Here is an 18,172-nt window from a genome sequence, read left to right as displayed (position 1 = left end):
AATGTTGAGTTTTAAGTCAACTTTTTCACTCTCTTTCACTTTCATCAAGAGGCTCTTTAGTTCTTCACTTTCTGCCATAAGGGTGGTGTCATCTGCATATCTGAGGTTATTGATATTTCTCCCGGCAATCTTGATTCCAGCTTGTGCTTCATCCAGCCCAGCATATTCAGTAGGTCTAAATATTAACCAGATCTCTCACAAGATGGCTGAAAATTTTTTAACTATGAAATTTTATATTTAATTTTAATTGAAGCTACCTTAACAACATGCCACATTTACCTCACCACAGTTACTAGATCAAATCTACCAATGAGTTCACCATGCCTGAGCTAGCAGAAAAACACGTTTATGTTTACCAGATATCAAGGTCACTGCAGAATCAGTGCCAGAATTCTCAACTTGTTAATCTCGTTCAATAGCCAAATATATTCAAGGTAAAATAAAGCCAACAAAATTCTAATGTCTCCCTCCTGTGACATGAGAAAACTCCAATGCAAACCTTATGACTATTTTATAATTAAGACATTTCTCCACTTGCTACCATCATTCATTTTTTACTCTTTTCCTGAACTCTTTCCAAAGACAAAGTCTCAAATTTTGCCTTCTTTCCAATCTTAACCCAAATTGTTTTGAACTAGAGGAAGGATACTGTGCCAAAACTGAATTAAGGGATTAGCCTTTAAGGAAACTAAAACATCACTGGAATAAACTTAAAAGATGGTTATCACCTCATTTATTGGGGGTGGCCAAAAAGTTCATTTGGGTTTTTCTGTAAGATATTATGGAAAAGCCCAAACCAACTTTTTGGCCAACCCAGTAGTTAGTTTCTTCATACACATACTTCAAGAAACAGCAAACTGTAAATTGATTTCTTTCCTGCTGTAAGTATGGTGGCGATGGCACCTTGAGTTTGGGAAGGAAGGCAGTGGCACTAAACTACTTTTGTTGAAATTGGGCAAGTCATTGGCTACGAGCTATGGTGTTAATGCTGAGACTCTCAGTACTCAGCCTGATATTGGATGAAGTCAATAGCTGCAGTTATTTGAAATTCTAAAGCCAAATCACATATATAATATTAAGATATTTACTGGTAATTTATTATAATTTATCATGTAAACTAAGTTTTAGTCTTTACCACCCTTCCTTAGAAGTTTTTTAAAAAAACCTCAATAAACTAGAGCTAAAAAAACATAGAAAAATGTTTTACATAATGAAAGCCAGAGAAAATGAGTTTTAGACATCAATGGAATTTGAAAACAAATCCCTAAATAAGGTCATGAAACACATTATGTTAGAGTTCATCAGGAAAGAGACAGCACACCTAATCTTATAGAATTTGATAGAAGGAATATCTAGAAATTTGTGAACAGGGACTAAGGAAGCCAAAAAGAGATGGTGCCATTCAGTGAGCCCTCACCACTCCCAGACCTGCAAGGGCAATGGAGAAAGAGTGGTTTCCAGAACCCATTGGAAACAAGAAGTCAATTTGCAGAGAGGGACCTAGAGGAATACATACACCAGTCTTTCCTCCTGGCCTCCTGTCACCCAATTGTCTGCATCTAATTGAAAGCAAGAGGACAAGTGTGTCCACAAATGCAGCCCTAGAGCCTCCTGTAGCAAAGAAAAAGGTGAAGAGTGGTGAGTGGTCAGTCGCTCTGTCATATCTGACTCTTTGAGATCCCATGAACTGCAGCATGCCAGGCTTCCCTGTCCTTCATCATCTCTCCCAGAGTTTGCTCAAACTCATGTCCATTGAGTCAATGATGCCATCCAACCATCTCATCCTCTGTCACCCCCTTCTCCTCCTGCCCTTCATCTTTCCAGCATCAGGGTCTTTTCCAATGAGTTGGCTCTTCATATCAGGTAGCCAAAGTATTGGAGCTTCAACTTCAGCACCAGTCCTTCCAATGAATATTCACAGTTGATTTCCTTTAGGATTGACTGGTTTGATATCCTTGCTGTCTGGGGGACTCTCAAGAGTTTTCCCCAGCATCACAGTTCAAAAACATCAATTTTTCAGCACTCAGCCTTCTTTATGGTCCAGCTCTCACATCCATACATGACTACTGGAAAAACCATAGCTTTGATATGCAGACCTTTGTCACCAAAGTGATGTCTCTGCTTTTCAATACACTGTCATTGCTTTCCTTCTAAGGAAAAAGTGAGTGGATGTGGAGGGGCAAACTCAGAAAAGCCAGCAGACTGTGTGATTAACAGTATCCAGCTAGGGGTAATAGAAATATGGAGAAGAAAGACTATTCTAAATATATATTTTAAAGTATGTATTTAAAAAGTACATTTTATATTCAGTGACTATACTAAATCTTGAATTTTCAACATAAAGATTTATAACTTTTATTAATTGAAAATCCATTTTTCCTCCCAACAGTAAACCAATATGAAGCCAATAGTAAGATAATTAGTGAGAAGCGGTGCCAGCTATCATTCTGAAACAGAGGAGGGCCCTATAGTCCTTCCCCTCCATGTACCCCATCTGCCTTTTGTCTGTAGAAAAACTGTAGCCCAAAGAATAAATTTAATCAGAGAAGAGAGAAAATGCAGAAGCAAAGGAAAGCAGTCAAAAGGACCAACGATAATCATTTAGTCATTAAGCTAAGTCAAGGACCTGCAGTTTCTCCTCAAAGGCACTCGATAATGTCCTGAGCCACATCCTTTGAACTGTTTTGAGGATACTGAAACCTTCACCAGGTGGAAGAAGTTAACTACATGATGACCAGAACATAGCCATGACATAAGGTACCACAATTCTGAGAAATGGCCTCAAAGAAATGGGAACAAACCACCCCTGGGACTGAAGATTAACTGTATTGAAGACAATCAAGATGAGTGATCAGACCATTGCATGATCAATTTCAGAGCAAACTCTGCTGTTTCTGCATGTAGCCCCCTCCTCCCACTTATACACCCCTGAAACTCTCCTTTACCTGAAACTAAAACTCCAGGTGATGGTGAAGGACAGGGAAGACTGGTGTGCTGCAGTCTATGGGGTCACAGAGTCGGACATGACTCAGCGACTGAACAAGAACAACAAGACATTGTAAATCAACTATACTCCAATAAAAATATTAATATAAATAAATAAAATAAGAGCTCTTTTCCACTGATTGTCAGCTGTGGGGAGTTGGCCTTTGGGCACGTCTTCCCTCTCCCCTGGTTGCATACACAGGTATGCAGGATTAGACAATATACAGAAATTTATCAGAAATAACAATATGTAAAAATGTGTAATATGAGTAATGTGCTTGCTTTTTTGGATACTAGAAAACACAGCCTTAAAATTTAAGGAAAGGGAGTGGGTAACCTTGAGAACATAATTTCTATTAGGGTGATGTTTAAATTCAAGATAGTGTCTAAAAAATATATGAACAGGTAAGTTTATCAGTATGGAGCTTTATACCAGGTGCTTCTCTGAAACTGTGACTCAGTTTCAGTGTCACACTATTCTGTGTGTGAAAAAAGCACTATTCTGTGAATACAAAATTTTATGCTCTTAGCACACATGAAGTGTTTTCAAAGGTACTCAACTCTACTCAAAGGCTTTATACGCTATTTTTCACACACATCTAGCTCTGCCTAAATGATTTTATGTTAAATGCTTTAAATTAAATGTTTCAGATCTCAAAAAGTCATTAGTAAAAATAACTTGTTGACACTGTGATTGATATTAATAGTCTCTACCATAAAGAATTAATTTATGTTATTAGAGTTAAAACCATAGATTTGACTTTTAAGGGTTATAATGGTAAAACTGCCCATACCACCTAGAGAGGACTAGAGGGACCTATAATTTCAGCAAAGCCCAATCAGACTGCAGGCAGGCAGTAAGACCAGCAGAGTGGCTGGGGGCCATGGGGACACCCCTGTGATCTCCATAGTTGACATCTGAAGCTTCTTTCTCCTCCTCTGGGTTCTATCCTTCTGCTGGAGTTCTCCTCTGACTTCTGTCCAGTCCCTTAGCTTCTCTATTCCCATGGCATCTCTTTCTTAGTCAGTCCAGTCCTTGACACTACCAGGATGCCTTTCCTAAGTGTGTGGCATTTTGGAGTAAACTTGCATGTTTCAGATATAAATAGGTTTCAGGAAACACTTAGGCTTCCCTGGTGGCTTAGCACCGAAGAATCCATCTGCAATGCAGGAGACAATGAAGTTCCAGGTTGGATCCCCTGGAGGAGGAGGGCATGGCAACCCATCCAGTATTCTTGCCTAGAGAATCCCATCGACAGAAAAGCCTGATGGGCTACAGTCCACAAGGTTGCAAAGCATCAGACACGACTGAAGCAACTGAGCATGCACAAGAAACACGGAATAGAATTAACTCAGGTTATCTAGAACAGTGATGCTCTTCTGAGGACACTCTCTTCCCAGTTTGTCTTATTTCATTTCAGTAAAAGAGAGCCCCACCCTGCATCCCAGTAGAACCTTCTTTTTCTTTCTTCATTCATCTCCCTGACTCCCTCACCCTGGATCTCTCCTGTTCTTCCTCCTTCCTTGCTTGTCCTATGTTTTCCCAGAGAAATCATTATCCATTGTCCCCTAGACCTGAGTTAGGACATCGTCAATGGGAAATTTCCAACCAAAGAATTTCTTTGCCATCATATAAAACAATGTGACCATTTCTTGATCTTTTTACACAGGGCTGAATGCCATCTAGGGTTTCTGCTCTTTACTCAAGCACGCCTTCTAAGAGAATAATATGTAAAGAGACCTTTGGGAGTCCATGAGGATATTCCCAGTTCTTAGCAGGAGAGCCATAGGAACTCTTTTCTTGACTGGAAAGCAACTGTAGATCCTTAAAATTTCTTCTAAATTTCAGAATCCTCATTAAAAGGGTGAATATTTCATAAATTCTCCTGGTTGAATATTCTTCTATTATTAAAATAAGTTCCAGGATATTTTAATCATCTTTTCAATAATATATTATTAACTTTTCCACCCACATCGAAGTAAGGTGAGAGTCTACTCTTCCTAGAAACTAATTAAAATATTAAAATGATGTTATCATCATAAGAAGAATCCCAGTGAGAAGCCCTTAGACATCGCCATGTCATTTTATGGCAAGTAGGTCCAATTTAAATATATCTGTATAACATGAGTCTGAGGCAAGATTGAACTGGAACCAGATATTTATAAACAGATTAAAGTCTCAAAAGTCATTCCTAAGCCATTTTGTTAAAAATATTTTTACAAGCATCCACTCATCCCACCTGTTGGGCAGAACTGACACACTTCTGCTCTGGTAGCAAATTTCCTCATATCTGTAGAAACTCATAAATGAGAAGTTTATAGGTCTGGGAGATTCCTTACTGAAGAGAAGGAATTGTAACCAAACCATCATCAAACCCTACAATCAAATACAATCAGCAGCACTCTGTGGAATCATCTGACTTTTAAAACATGAATAGTGGCTTAGCCTGTACTCCAAAAAAGACCAAGTTTCAGACAAAATGTCCATATGGTAGAATTGATACTACCACCCTGTTTCTGAACTCACTCCCAAATAGAGCCCCAAATAAAGTTAGGACCATAGAGATGGTTGAAAGTGTTTCCAGCCATCTGTTTGTTTCAGAGATGTGTGAACTTAGGATCAGAGAAACACAGCCCTGGGCCCAGGTAGCCCAGGAAGTGGGAGATGAGAGTCCCAGCCCACTAAAAGGGGTGATACTCTTTCCCACTCATGTAAGAGTCACAAGGAGAGTCAGGAGATTTAAGATCACAGTGCTTTTAGCTCGCTTGTTACCAAGTCTTTGTTCAATCTAACTTGTGATACTAAAGTCTTGTTTGTAGAGGACTTCAGTTATTTCAGAAATCAAAATAAATTGTAGGAATATTTAAAAGGAAGATCCAGACTTAAAGACATTTCTTAAGTTCCATGATCCAAGGAAAGACCTGAGTGTTTGAAATTGTATATTCCCCTTCTTTTTCACAGTGTCACTCCTTTCTCTAAATGACATTTCATCTGACAGTTATAAGCCCCCTTCTCGCCAGTTTCTCCCTTACATGTTACACTCTAAATCCTCTGTGGTAGAACAGACAAGACATTCTGAGCTGAGGGCTTCTCCACCACATCTGCTCCCATTAATCTCTGGTCTGCCTCACATCCATGTGTGAGTGACGACAAAAACAAAGGCAGGCCTGCGGCTGGAAGGGGAGTACAGCTGAGGACTTGGGTTACTTGTCTCTCTTTGATGTCCGTGGTTAACAGAAATGTAACTGTCCTACCTCTTGGATTTGCCTCTGTTCACAACTGAAGTGTTCCTTCGCTCCATAATCGACTTTCCTCTGCTGCCTGGTTCTTTACCCTGCTGTCCTCTTTGACGACAACACATCCCAGAGGAGAACGGCCAAGAACTCCCCAGAGTGGACGTGGGATCAGCTCCTCCACAACAGGATGGAAGGAGGGGGAGCTTAAGAAGCTTTCATGTACACTGGGTACGTGGGCTGAATGGGCGGCACATTCTGACTTTTTCTAGGCAGATGACAGAGTCCAAGGGGAGCCCATCTATCTAGTGGGTTGAGCAAAGTGACATGGCAGCAGCTGTACTGAGACCCCCCGAGGCTGTAGCTGTGCTCAGGACAAGCTGGTGGCAACCACATGGCTCATGATGGTCCAGTGATTGGCAGCTTGGGTCCATAGTCCAGCCAGTAGCTGGAATAAAGAGGACATTTCCAGCCCAAGGAAGATAGGAGGCAGGATGGGACTTGGGTCTGGGCCTTGAAAAACCTCCAGGGGCATCATTTAAATTTCATTATTTGCAACCAGCCAAACCAGGGTAGAACCTAATGAAAAAGAAAAGACTGAGGGACTGGACAAGCACAGTAGGCCATAATACAGTCTGATTCAAGTCTGAAGGGATCATTCTGCCTCTGTGGAATGCAGCCATCAGGAATCCTTGTAAGAGACCCAAAAAAGACCTAAAGAGAATTGATTAGTTAACTTTACTGAAAAGTTCAGGGAAAGAAAGGGCTTTAGGCAGAGTTTGATAGAGTATGTTACTCCATTTCTCTGAGATTCTGACAGCTCTGCCTTCCAGTGTGGTGGCTTCATCCTAGGCTGACTGGTTAGGATGACTGCCAGTCCACACACCCCCATGTTACCTCCTTCCTACAGGGGGAGAGAGCAGGATGGCTTCTACCAACCTTAGGACAAATGCTCTGAGCTTTAAGCTTACTGGACCATCTTGAACCAGTCCCTTGGCCAGATAGGTGTGGGGGCTGACTAGATCAGTCCTGGGTTGTCCAAACCAATTATTGTCATAACACGTCTTGCATTCTCCTGGTAGGCTTTAAATCATCAGGACTTGCGCTGGGGGTGGGGGTAGGGTCAGTCCCACACAAACCACACAGCTGTCACAGTAGAGAGAGGTGATTGGGATTGGTCAAGACAACCACCTTATCCACTACACGGAGGAAGAGAGAAGAGAGCAGAACTAGACAGAATACTTTTGACATCATTGTGGAGTTAAGAGAGGAGAGGGAGTTGGCCTGAGATGTGGCAGGGGGCGCTAGTGGGAAAGAACCCGCCTGCCGATATAGGAGAAGCAGGAGTGCAACCCTTTGGGTCAAGAACAGCCATGATACATGTTGTAGCACTTTCATACCCATTCATTCTGCAATTCTGGGAAATGAACACAGGGGATATTTTTATTCCCTCTCTGCTTAGGTGAAGAGACTGATCCAACACTATTTGGTGCCAGAAGGGATACATTTTATCTAACTATGTAAATGTATGCAACTGGGTGAGACTTCCAAGTAAACAAAGAAATTGGGTAATTTTAATTTTCTTCACTCTCTAACAACAGCATAAGGGGTGAGGTAGTTACTTTGTGATGATGCTGTAGAGAAGGATGAGCATCTAAGTGGCATCCTAATTATCATAAAATCCCTCTAAGGATCCCCAGGTTTCCATCTGCAGAGGACACTGGAGGAGGCAGCACTTGGAGGTGGATGGCTCTGAATGCTAATGGAGCTATTGTTCTCTCCCGTATATGTCCAGGGATTCGTCTGCCCCGAAGGGAGGTGCCAGGGAGCCACACACTCCTGCTGTCTTTCAAGGTCAGCTCTAAGGTCATGTTATTCTCCTCCAGGCTGGCACAGCTTCTCTTCTCACCCTGCAGGGCCCCATGCTGTCATCTGTCAAGAGCTCCCTCTAAATTTCAATGCAGATGAAATGCACCCAGACCATGTGTGACAGCAGTTTGAAAACAGTTATATGCGCGAAAGAAATTTCAGCTCATTTGGGCAAAAGGCATTTCTTCAGCACCTAACATCTTCTGCACAAAATGTTAAAAGACAGTTGATTTAAGGCCATGGATACGAAGCATTTAAAACAAAATGTTATATTCCCAAAAGGTAATGCCTCTGTGTATATATACATATGCACACACACATATATATAGCAAAAACCAATGGAAAGTGGAAAACCATATATCAATGTGTTTCCCTTATTTATACCATTAGAAAATAATATCTCCCAAAGCAGGAACCACACCAGCTATGTTATCTTTATCTTTGCTTGGCACCTAGTGTAGTAAAACCAGACAAATGCTATTCACTGATTCAATACAAGTCAGTGTGTTTAAATGAAAGTAGAATTGATTTAGATTGATGCCTATGCCTGCTTTATTCTCTGCCCCCCCCCTAAAAAAAACCTGCAATTATCTGCCAAGAGTGACCAAAACAAATGATATTGTGTAGGAAGATTGACTAAAATTTAAAAAACCTCTTTATCACCATATTGGGCTATTAATTAGCATAAATCCTAATTAGCATGTGCAACAGGTCATGTTATTCCAAATGTGCACAGGAGTAATGTTTGTTGAAAACAAAGTAAGAATGATGTACTTTAAGTGTATGAAATATTTCTTTTCAAATCTAGTTCCTGTGCTTCAAAAATTACTTAGTGGGAATTTTATCTAACATTTTTTTGAAAAGAAGTTATCAACAGATTCTGAATGATTACTTCTTCATTAAAATATCTGATTGTTTTTTTCCTTTACTGTATGGAAAAGAGCCCCTCTGTTGTATATGTTGAATGAAACCTTTCCACATCATGACTAGCATTTATGCCTAAAAGTCCTGTTCTCTAAGACATCCTGGTCAAATAAAAGGGACCTAGGCCACATGTTCTTAATTCACTTTATAACATTTTAAAAACTGAAGAGTAGACAATTCTAGAATGTAGAACATTCTGTTCTACAGACTCTTCAAAAAAGTCAATAATGTAAAAAATGAACTAAAGAAGCCAATGAACTGTTCTAGATTAAAAGATGTAAAAGCAACACAGACACATGCTGTGCATGAAGTTTCATTAGATGCAGGAATTTTTAAAAGGCTACGCAATAAATTGTTTGGGGGACTGCCGGGGTCCAGCCCCGGCTGATCCAGGGTATTCGAAGGAGAGACGGGGTAGGCGAAGATCAGGAAACAATTGCTTAATTAAACGTTAATTAAGGATATAAAGAGTAATAGAATAAGGATAGCTCAGTAGGAAAGTTCAGTGGAGAAAAGAGGCTGAATTAAGGATAGCTCAGTGAGGAAATTCAGTGGAGAAAAGAGGCTGAATAATTCAGCCAGAAGGTAAGAGAAAGAACGACATGGTGAGACCAAGTTTTGGTGAACAAGGCCCGCACTTTATTTTCCAAAGTAGTTTTTAAACCTTAAGTTATGCATAGAGGTTAATGGGGGAAGGGGTAGAGTCATTCAGCAAGCCAGGCTTTCTTCCTGCAAACTTGTCATATGCAAAAGCTTAGGTGATTTGCATCATCTTCTGGCCTGGAGGCCTGTTAACATTTTAAGACCCTTTCTTCAGAAAACTTATTTTTCTCTAAAGGTGATTGGTCAGGAGCCACCCTCCAAAAGCATTAGATAAAGTTGCATTCCTACAGAGCAAAGGTGTGGTGGGCTATAACAAGAAAAAGAATTAACTCAAGGGTCCCAGGTTACAAACATTAAAGCTACTACTTACACCAATCATATTAATCAATACACTGCCAGGGACACAGCAGGTAAGGGATATGGAAACTTAGCAGCAAACATTGGCCCAACAAGTGAAAATCCCTTCACCAATACAATTTCTAATCAATCTTTTAACTACTCAAAAGAATCTGTGTTTAGACAGTTTAGAACATCTCCTGCCTCTCACAGTTGGGAGGCTCTGAACAATCACATGTGGCCAGAAAAACCTATTCAGGCAGGCTAGAGGATTTCCAAAGGAGTTTGTAGGTTAAACACTGTCACACCCAGGAATTATTAACTGGAACTGTAAGCTAACTCTTTTTTTCAGAGAGAGGTAGTGGGAGACAGCCCCCCGTAAAGTCAGAGGTGTAGGTGAAAGCACAAAGCAGAAAGTAGGCAGACTCTGGTTTTGGGGGTAGATGCTCGAGAATTTCCAGGGGGACTCCTGAGGCTCGATCCCGCCTTTGCGTATGCCGAGCCTCCTTCCTCATGACCTTTGCCATGGGCGGAGTTCCTCACGCTGGCTCCCGGCAGTGATAGAATTCCAGTTGAGCTATTCCAGATCCTGAAAGATGATGCTGTGGAAAGTGCTGCACTCAATATGCAATATGCACTCAATATGCAATATGCCGGCTCCCGGCAGGGGACAGTTGGGAAACTGTGACTACATTTTCCACTAGGGAATTATTATTCATTTTTTGGTGAAAGAAATACGAGTATTTATTATATTGTTCTTTCAACTTTATTGTAGGTTTAAAAACTTCAAAACAAAAAAGAAAAACTTCAAAAAAGAACCTTTCAAAACTTCAAAAAACTTCCCTGGCAGTCCAGTGGTTAAAATTCTCTGCTCCCAATGCAGGGGGCACAGCTTTGATCCCTGGTCAGTGAACTAGGATCCTGCATGCCATGCCGCTGCTGCTAAGTCGCTTCAGTTGTGTCCGACTCTGTGCAACCCCATAGACAGCAGCCCACCAGGCTCCCCCGTCCATGGGATTTTCCAGGCAAGAGTACTTGAGTGGGATGCCATTGCCTTCTCCACATGCCATGAGGTGCAGCCAAAAATTCAGTTCAGTTCAGTTACTCAGTCGTGTCCAACTCTTTGTGACCCCAAGAACTGCAGGACGCCAGGCTTCCCTGTCCATCACCGACTCTTGCTGCTTACTCAAACTGATGTCCATCAAGTCGGTGATGCCATCCAACCATCTCATCCTCTGTTGACTCCTTCTCCTCCCATCTTCAATCTTTTCAGCATCAGGGTCTTTTCCAAGGAGTCAGTTCTTCGCATCAGGTGGCCAAAGTATTGGAGTTTCAGCTTGAACATCAGTCCTTTCAATGAATATTCAGGACTGATTTCCTTTAGGATGGACTGGTTGGATCTCCTTGCAGTCCAAGGGACTCTCAAGAGTCTTATCCAAGTACAGTTTAAAAGCATCAATTCTTCTGCACTCAGCTTTCTTTATAGTGCAACTGTCACATCCATACGTGACTATTGGAAAAACCATAGTCTTGACTAGACAGACCTTTGTTGGCAAAGCAATGTCTCTGCTTTTTAATATGCTGTTTAGGTTGGTCATAGCTTTTCTTCCAAGGAGGAAGCATCTTTTAATTTCATGGCTGCAGTCACCATCTGCAGTGATTTTGGAGCCCAAAAAAATAGTCTGTCACTGTTTCCATTGTTTCCCCATCTACTTGCCATGAAGTGATGAGACCAGATGCCATGATCCTAGTTTTCTGAATGTTGAGTTTTAAGCCAAATTTTTCACTCTCCTCTTTCATTTTCATCAGAAAACTCTTTAGTTCTTCTTTGCTTTCTGCCATAAGGGTGGTGTCATCTGCATATCTGAGGTTATTGATATCTCTCCCGGCAATCTTGATTGCAACTTGTGCTTCATCCAGCCCAGCATTTCACATGATGTACTCTGCATATAAGTTAAATGAGCATGGTAACAATATACAGCCTTGACATACTCCTTTCCTGATTTGGAACCAGTTTGTTGTTCCTTGTCCAATTCTAATTATTGCTTCTTGACCTGCATACAGATTTTTCAGGATAGGTCAGGTGGTCTGGTATTTCAATCTCTTGAAGCCAAAAATTAAAAAATAAAATTACAACTTAGAAATAAAAATTTGAGGAGATAGGAACCCAAGGAGGAGGGAGTGAGTGTTCCTCAAGAAATTAAAAATAGATCTACCATGTGTGTGTGCTCAGTCTCTCAGTTGTCTCCAGTGCTTTGTGACCCTATAGACTGTAGCCCACCAGGCTCCTCTGTCCATGGGATTCTCCAGGCAAGAATACTGGAGTGGATTGCATGCCCTCCTGCAGGCCATCTGCCCAACCCAGTGATAGAACCCACATCTCTTATGTCTCCTGCATTGGCAGGTGGGTTCTTTAGCAGTAGCACCACCTGGGACACCCCCACAAATGCTGAGGTACCCAATAGACACAGAGTCAATTATAGCAAATATTCTCAATTTCAATGTTTTTTATTTGAAATATGTAAATATTGTCACAGGCACTGTTTCTTGCTCCCATTCAGAGTACAGCTCTTTGACAAATGATTTTTTAAGGAAAAAGAAAAACTTGTGTAAAGTAGCCTCAATTTATTATTCTTCTGAACATTTGCCAAATATCTAAATACTGTGAAATCTAAGTTTTCTCAATATCTGCAGTTACAGTTGACAATATAAATTTATCCAATATATCTAAAATCTATCCAAAAAATAGGAGCTCCATGAAAATATTCTTTCCGCAAGTCAAGTTATTTAAAATCTCAACTATAAATTTCAGAAATAATACCTGCACATACTATTTGAGTTCTTCATAGTGTCTTCAATTTCTCTTTGGTTTTATAGGAATGAATTTCAGTGTCTTCCATGTTACAGGATCTTTAAAATAAACTTTCTCTTTTAGAGTAATTTTAGATATACCAGAAATCGCAAGGGTAGTCCACAGAGTTCCTGTATACTCTTTGCCTTGTTTCCCCTACTGTTAACATCTCACATAACTGTGGTATATTAATAACTGCATTACCATCTTCATTCAGGCTGCTGTAACAAATGACCATTGACTGGGGACTTTAACATCAAACATTATGTCTCATATTTCTGAAAGCTGAAATCAGAGATCAGGGACCAGCATGGTTGCATTCTGGTAAGAACCCTCTTCTGGGTTGCAGAGGGCTGACTTCTTATATCCTCATGGGGTGGAAAGAAAGCTAGCTAGCTCTCTGATCTCCTCTAATAAGGGCACTAATCCCATTCATGAGGGCTCCATCCTCCTGACCTAATCACCTCCCAAAGCCCCCACCACAAATACCATCACATTGGGATTAATATTTCAACATATGAATCAGAGGGGGGAGACATAAGCATTTAATCATAACAATTACTAAATGCCATCCTTTATTGAGATTTCATTCATTTTCCCTAATGTCCTTTTTCTGCTCCAGGGTATTACTAGAATTACATTAGATTACGACATTACATTTAGTTGTCATGTCTCCCAGCCACCTCTAGTCTATGAATTTCTCAGTCTGTGTTTTTAATGACCTTGACAGTCTTGAAGTCCTGGTAATATATTTTATAAAATAGCCCTCAATTTTCATTTGCTTGATGTTTTTCTTATGAGAACCCTGGGATTATGGGTTCGAAGGAAGAATGTCACAGATGTGAAGTGCCTCTCCCATCACACAGTAGCAGAGGGCACATGACATCAGCATGACATCACTAATTAGGTTAATTCTGATCACTTTCTTAAGGTAGTGTTAGCCAGATTTCTCCACTATAAAGTTATTTTTTTTGTTTGTTTTTACATTTTATTCTTTGGAAGCAAGTCACTAAGTTCAGTCTATACTCAAGAAGGAAAGAATTAAGCTCCAATTCTTAGGGAAGCAGCCTGTTATTTACATACAATATTTGGTCCTCTGTAAGGAAGATTGTGTCCCTTTCCCCAATCTGTCTATTCTTTAAAAATATGTGGGTCACCCCGATGGCTCAGCAGTAAAGAATCTGCCTGCAAAGACAGGAGATGCAAGTTCAATCCCTGATGCAGGAAGATCCCCTAGAAAAGGAAATGGCAAACCACTCCAGTATTTTTGCCTGGGAAATCCCATGGACGTTGGAGCTTGGTGGGCTATAGTCCATGAGGTCACAAAGAGTTAGATATGACTGAACATTCACACACAAAAAAATCTGTGTGTGGTGGGGGGGATGCAAAATCAACTGTAAACCCATAATCAATCTATTTGTCCATGTAGTAACAAAAACATCAGTTGTGAAAGCATGTATTGAGTTGCAATTATTCAAAAGAAAGACTGCACCCAGCTCCCAGATTTTGGTTTCTAAGTAACATTCTCCAAACTATCAATATATTTATAAATATAGAAATATATATATAAATATAGTGTAGACAAGACTTTTAAGGAGCATTACTATGAAAGAAAGAAGATAGGTATTAGCTTGATGTGATCAAAGCAAAGGTTTGAATTGCTGTTTTAAAATAGGAAATGGAAAATAAGCACACATAAATTTCAATTAGAAAGAATAAACAGAGAAGGAGCATTTGATGGTGCCAGGAAGACAAAGGAAACTGATGGATTCAAGCCTCCATTGAGACAGAAGGGCATGAGGCCCAGGGTATGTGGAAGAATGAGGCTCAGAGAACAGAAGCAATGCCATTAGGACAAGAGTTTCAAATGTCAGGATGGCTGCAAGAAGTCGAAAGAGTCAATTCCTGATCTTTTCTATTTTCTCTGTGAACTAGGAGATGCTTCCAGGAAAGAATTGAAAGAATTGAAAAAGCTACCAGGGAGAATATGCTGCTGCTGCTGCTGCTGCTAAGTTGCTTCAGTCGTGTCCGAGTCATAGAGACCCCATGGACTGCAGCCCACCAGGCTCCTCCATCCATGGGATTTTCCAGGCAAGAGTACTCGAGTGGGGTGCCATTGCCTTCTCCGACTAGAATATAAGTTGACTAGAATATGAGTCAACTAATAATTGAAAAAAGACCACTGGGCAGTGTGAGGGCCCATTTGCTGGGGAAAGCCTCTGTTCGTACTTAGTGAAGATAGTCAGGGTAGGCTGCTCATCCCAGGGATGCGCTCAGACTCTAAACATGGGGAAAGTAGAGAGTTGGATTGATCTCAGCATGGGGTTTCTTTAAGTGGGTCCTGTATTGTTCAAGGTAAAGATTAAGCAGCTATGACAAAAAGACCCCAACACACAATGGCTTACATACAATACAAATTTATTTCTTTTGCAGCTGTCTTCTGAAAAAAATGCACAATATGAGAGTTGTGAGTCAAGTTTTATTGGGGGCAAAATGAGAACTATAGCCCGGGAGGCAGCATTTCAGATAGCTCTGAGAAACTGCACCAAAGAAGTAGGGGGGGGAAGGTCAGTATATATGAGATTGTGGTGAAGGGGGAGTACACGCAATCAAGAGCACATTCTTTCAGAAGATAATTGCTAGTCTCATGAAGGTTGCCCCTAGTCACCAAGAGCAAACATCACATGAAAGATTTTAGTGCTTTTCTAGATAAGAGGAGATGCAAAAAATGGACTCATAAAATCTTCCCCGGAAAATATCTAACAGTCTGAAGGCCTGTTCTGCCAGTTTTTCCCAGAACACAGACTACCTCACTCCTGATCTCCACTCTGAATTCTTTTCAGGATGTGTTCAAGGTCAGCAATGGCAGCAGCTTATGACTTACTTCTTCTAGAGGTAGGTGGCAAATGTCAACCTTTAGTGTGACATACCTCATAATCACAGGTCCAGGAGGCTCTGGCCCATGAGTTTAGGTTGAGCATAGGTTCCCCCCTTCCTGTCCTCATCTGTGCAGTCTAAGTCAGTTACCTGGCTCATCAGTATTCTGCTGCTGCTGCTAAGTCACTTCAGTCGTGTTCGACTCTGTGGGACCCCATAGACGGCAGCCCACCAGGCTCCCCCGTCCCTGGGATTCTCCAGGCAAGAACACTGGAGTGGGTTGCCATTTCCTTCTCCAATGCATGAAAGTGAAAAGTGAAAGTGAAGTCGCTCAGTCGTGTCCGACTCCTAGCGACCCCATGGACTGCAGCCTACCAGGCTCCTCTGTCCATGGGATTTTCCAGGCAAGAGTACTGGGGTGGGGTGCCATTGCCTTCTCCAATCAGTATTCTAGCTCATCAGAAAGGGAGGAGAAGAAGTCTAGAGCAAGGAATTTTCTTTTTAAAAAGGTGACATCCGCAGACATCCCTTTCACTCACTGGTGAGAACTTAGTCCTCTGGCCTCCTTTGCCATGAGATGCTAGAGAATATAGAGGAGGAGAGGGATTGGGGAGGGGGGCGGCCTGCATTTTCACAAGGGGATCAAAGAAGGACAAAGAGGTTACTGTAGTAAGGGGTTGCAGGATGGACCCTGGAGCCTGGGCTGAATCAAGGTGTAAAGAGAAGAACTCAAGAGTCTGTGGTCTGGGGGAAGGCGCCAAGATGGCGGAGGAGTAGGACGGGGAAAACACTTTCTCCCCCACAAATTCATCAAAAGAGCATTTAAACGTCGAGTAAATTCCACAAAACAACTTCTGAATGCCGGCAGAGGACATCAGGCACCCAGAAAAGCAATCCAACTCCTTGAAAGGAGGTAGGAAAAAATATTAAAGACAATGAAAGAGACAAAAGAGGGAGGGACGGAGTTCCGTCCCAGGAAGGGAGTATTAAAAAGAGAGAAGTTTCCAAACACCAGGAAACCTTCTCACTGCCGAATCCGTGCCGAGCTTTGGAAGCACAGAGGGCAACATAACAGGGAGAAAAAATAAATAAACAATTAAAACTCGCAGATTGCGAGTCCTACGGTAACTCCCCCAGCGGAGAAGCAGCGCAGACGCCTGCATCCGCCATTAGCAAGCGGGGGCTGGGCAGGGAGGCGCGGCGCGGGCTGCATCGCTGAGAGTAAGAAGCTGGCCTGAATACCCTGAGCACTATCTGAGCGAACTAATTTGGGCTAGCAAACCAGACTGTGGGATATCTACCATGCGAAAAGCCAGCCCTAACCTAAGACACCGCCAGCCCGCGCACGGAACAAAGGACTAAACAGAGATAGCCGGCTGCAGACATTCCCCCTCCGGTGACAGGCAGCCAGAGCCGGAAGGGGGCAATCGCAGCCCCAGAGACACATTATCTATAAAACTGGCTTCTTTGCTAACTAAAACTTATTGGGGGTCTGGATCTGCCTGAGAAGGTGTGCCGGTTTTACACCCAGATAACCGAGTGGCGGGGAGGCGATAAGTCGCAGCATTGGCGCTCGCCAAACACCTCATCACCTGAGCTGCTCGGACCTGGGAAGAGCACAAAACGCAGGCCCAACTGAGTCTCCGCCTCTGAGGACTACCTGAGTGCCTGAACCTGAGCGGCTTGGACCTGGGAGGTGCATGCAACCCAGGGCCAGCCTCGGATTGTTCCCGGCGGAACAACCTAGAGCCTGAGCAGTGTGGGCAGGGAGGCTACACGCGCCGTGAGTGGGGGCAGACCCAGTGTGGCTGAGGCACTGCGAGCGCACGCCAGTGTCATTTGTTTGCAGCATCCCTCCCTCCCTCCCCACAGCGCGACTGAACAAAGAGAAGAAATACAGCTCCACCCACCAGAACACCGACACAAGCTTCCCTAACCAGGAAACCTTGACAAGCCACCTCTACATACCCACACACAGCGAGGAAATGTCACAATAAAGAGAACTCCACAAACTGCCAGAATATAGAAAGGACTCCCAAACTCAGCAATTTAAACAAGATGAAGAGACAGAGGAATACCCAGCAGATAAAGGAACAGGATAAATGCCCACCAAACCAAACAAAAGAGGAAGAGATAGGGAATCTACCTGATAAAGAATTCCAAATAATGATAGTGAAATTGATCCAAAATCTTGAAATTAAAATGGAATCACAGATAAATAGCCTGGAGACAAGGATTGAGAAGATGCAAGAAAGGTTTAACAAGGACCTAGAAGAAATAAAAAAGAGTCAATATATAATGAATAATGCAATAAATGAAATTAAAAACACTCTGGAGGCAACAAATAGTAGAATAACAGAGGCAGAAGACAGGATTAGTGAATTAGAAGATAGAATGGTAGAAATAAATGAAACAGAGAGGATAAAAGAAAAACGAATTAAAAGAAATGAGGACAATCTCAGAGACCTCCAGGACAATATTAAACGCTACAAC

The sequence above is a fragment of the Bison bison genome, unplaced genomic scaffold (genome assembly GCF_000754665.1).
Source record: "Bison bison bison isolate TAMUID 2011002044 unplaced genomic scaffold, Bison_UMD1.0 scf7180017864035, whole genome shotgun sequence".
NCBI classification, from domain to species: Eukaryota; Metazoa; Chordata; class Mammalia; order Artiodactyla; family Bovidae; genus Bison; species Bison bison.
The sequence above is the reverse complement of the archived record's forward strand: the minus strand, read 5'-3'. Positions refer to the sequence as shown.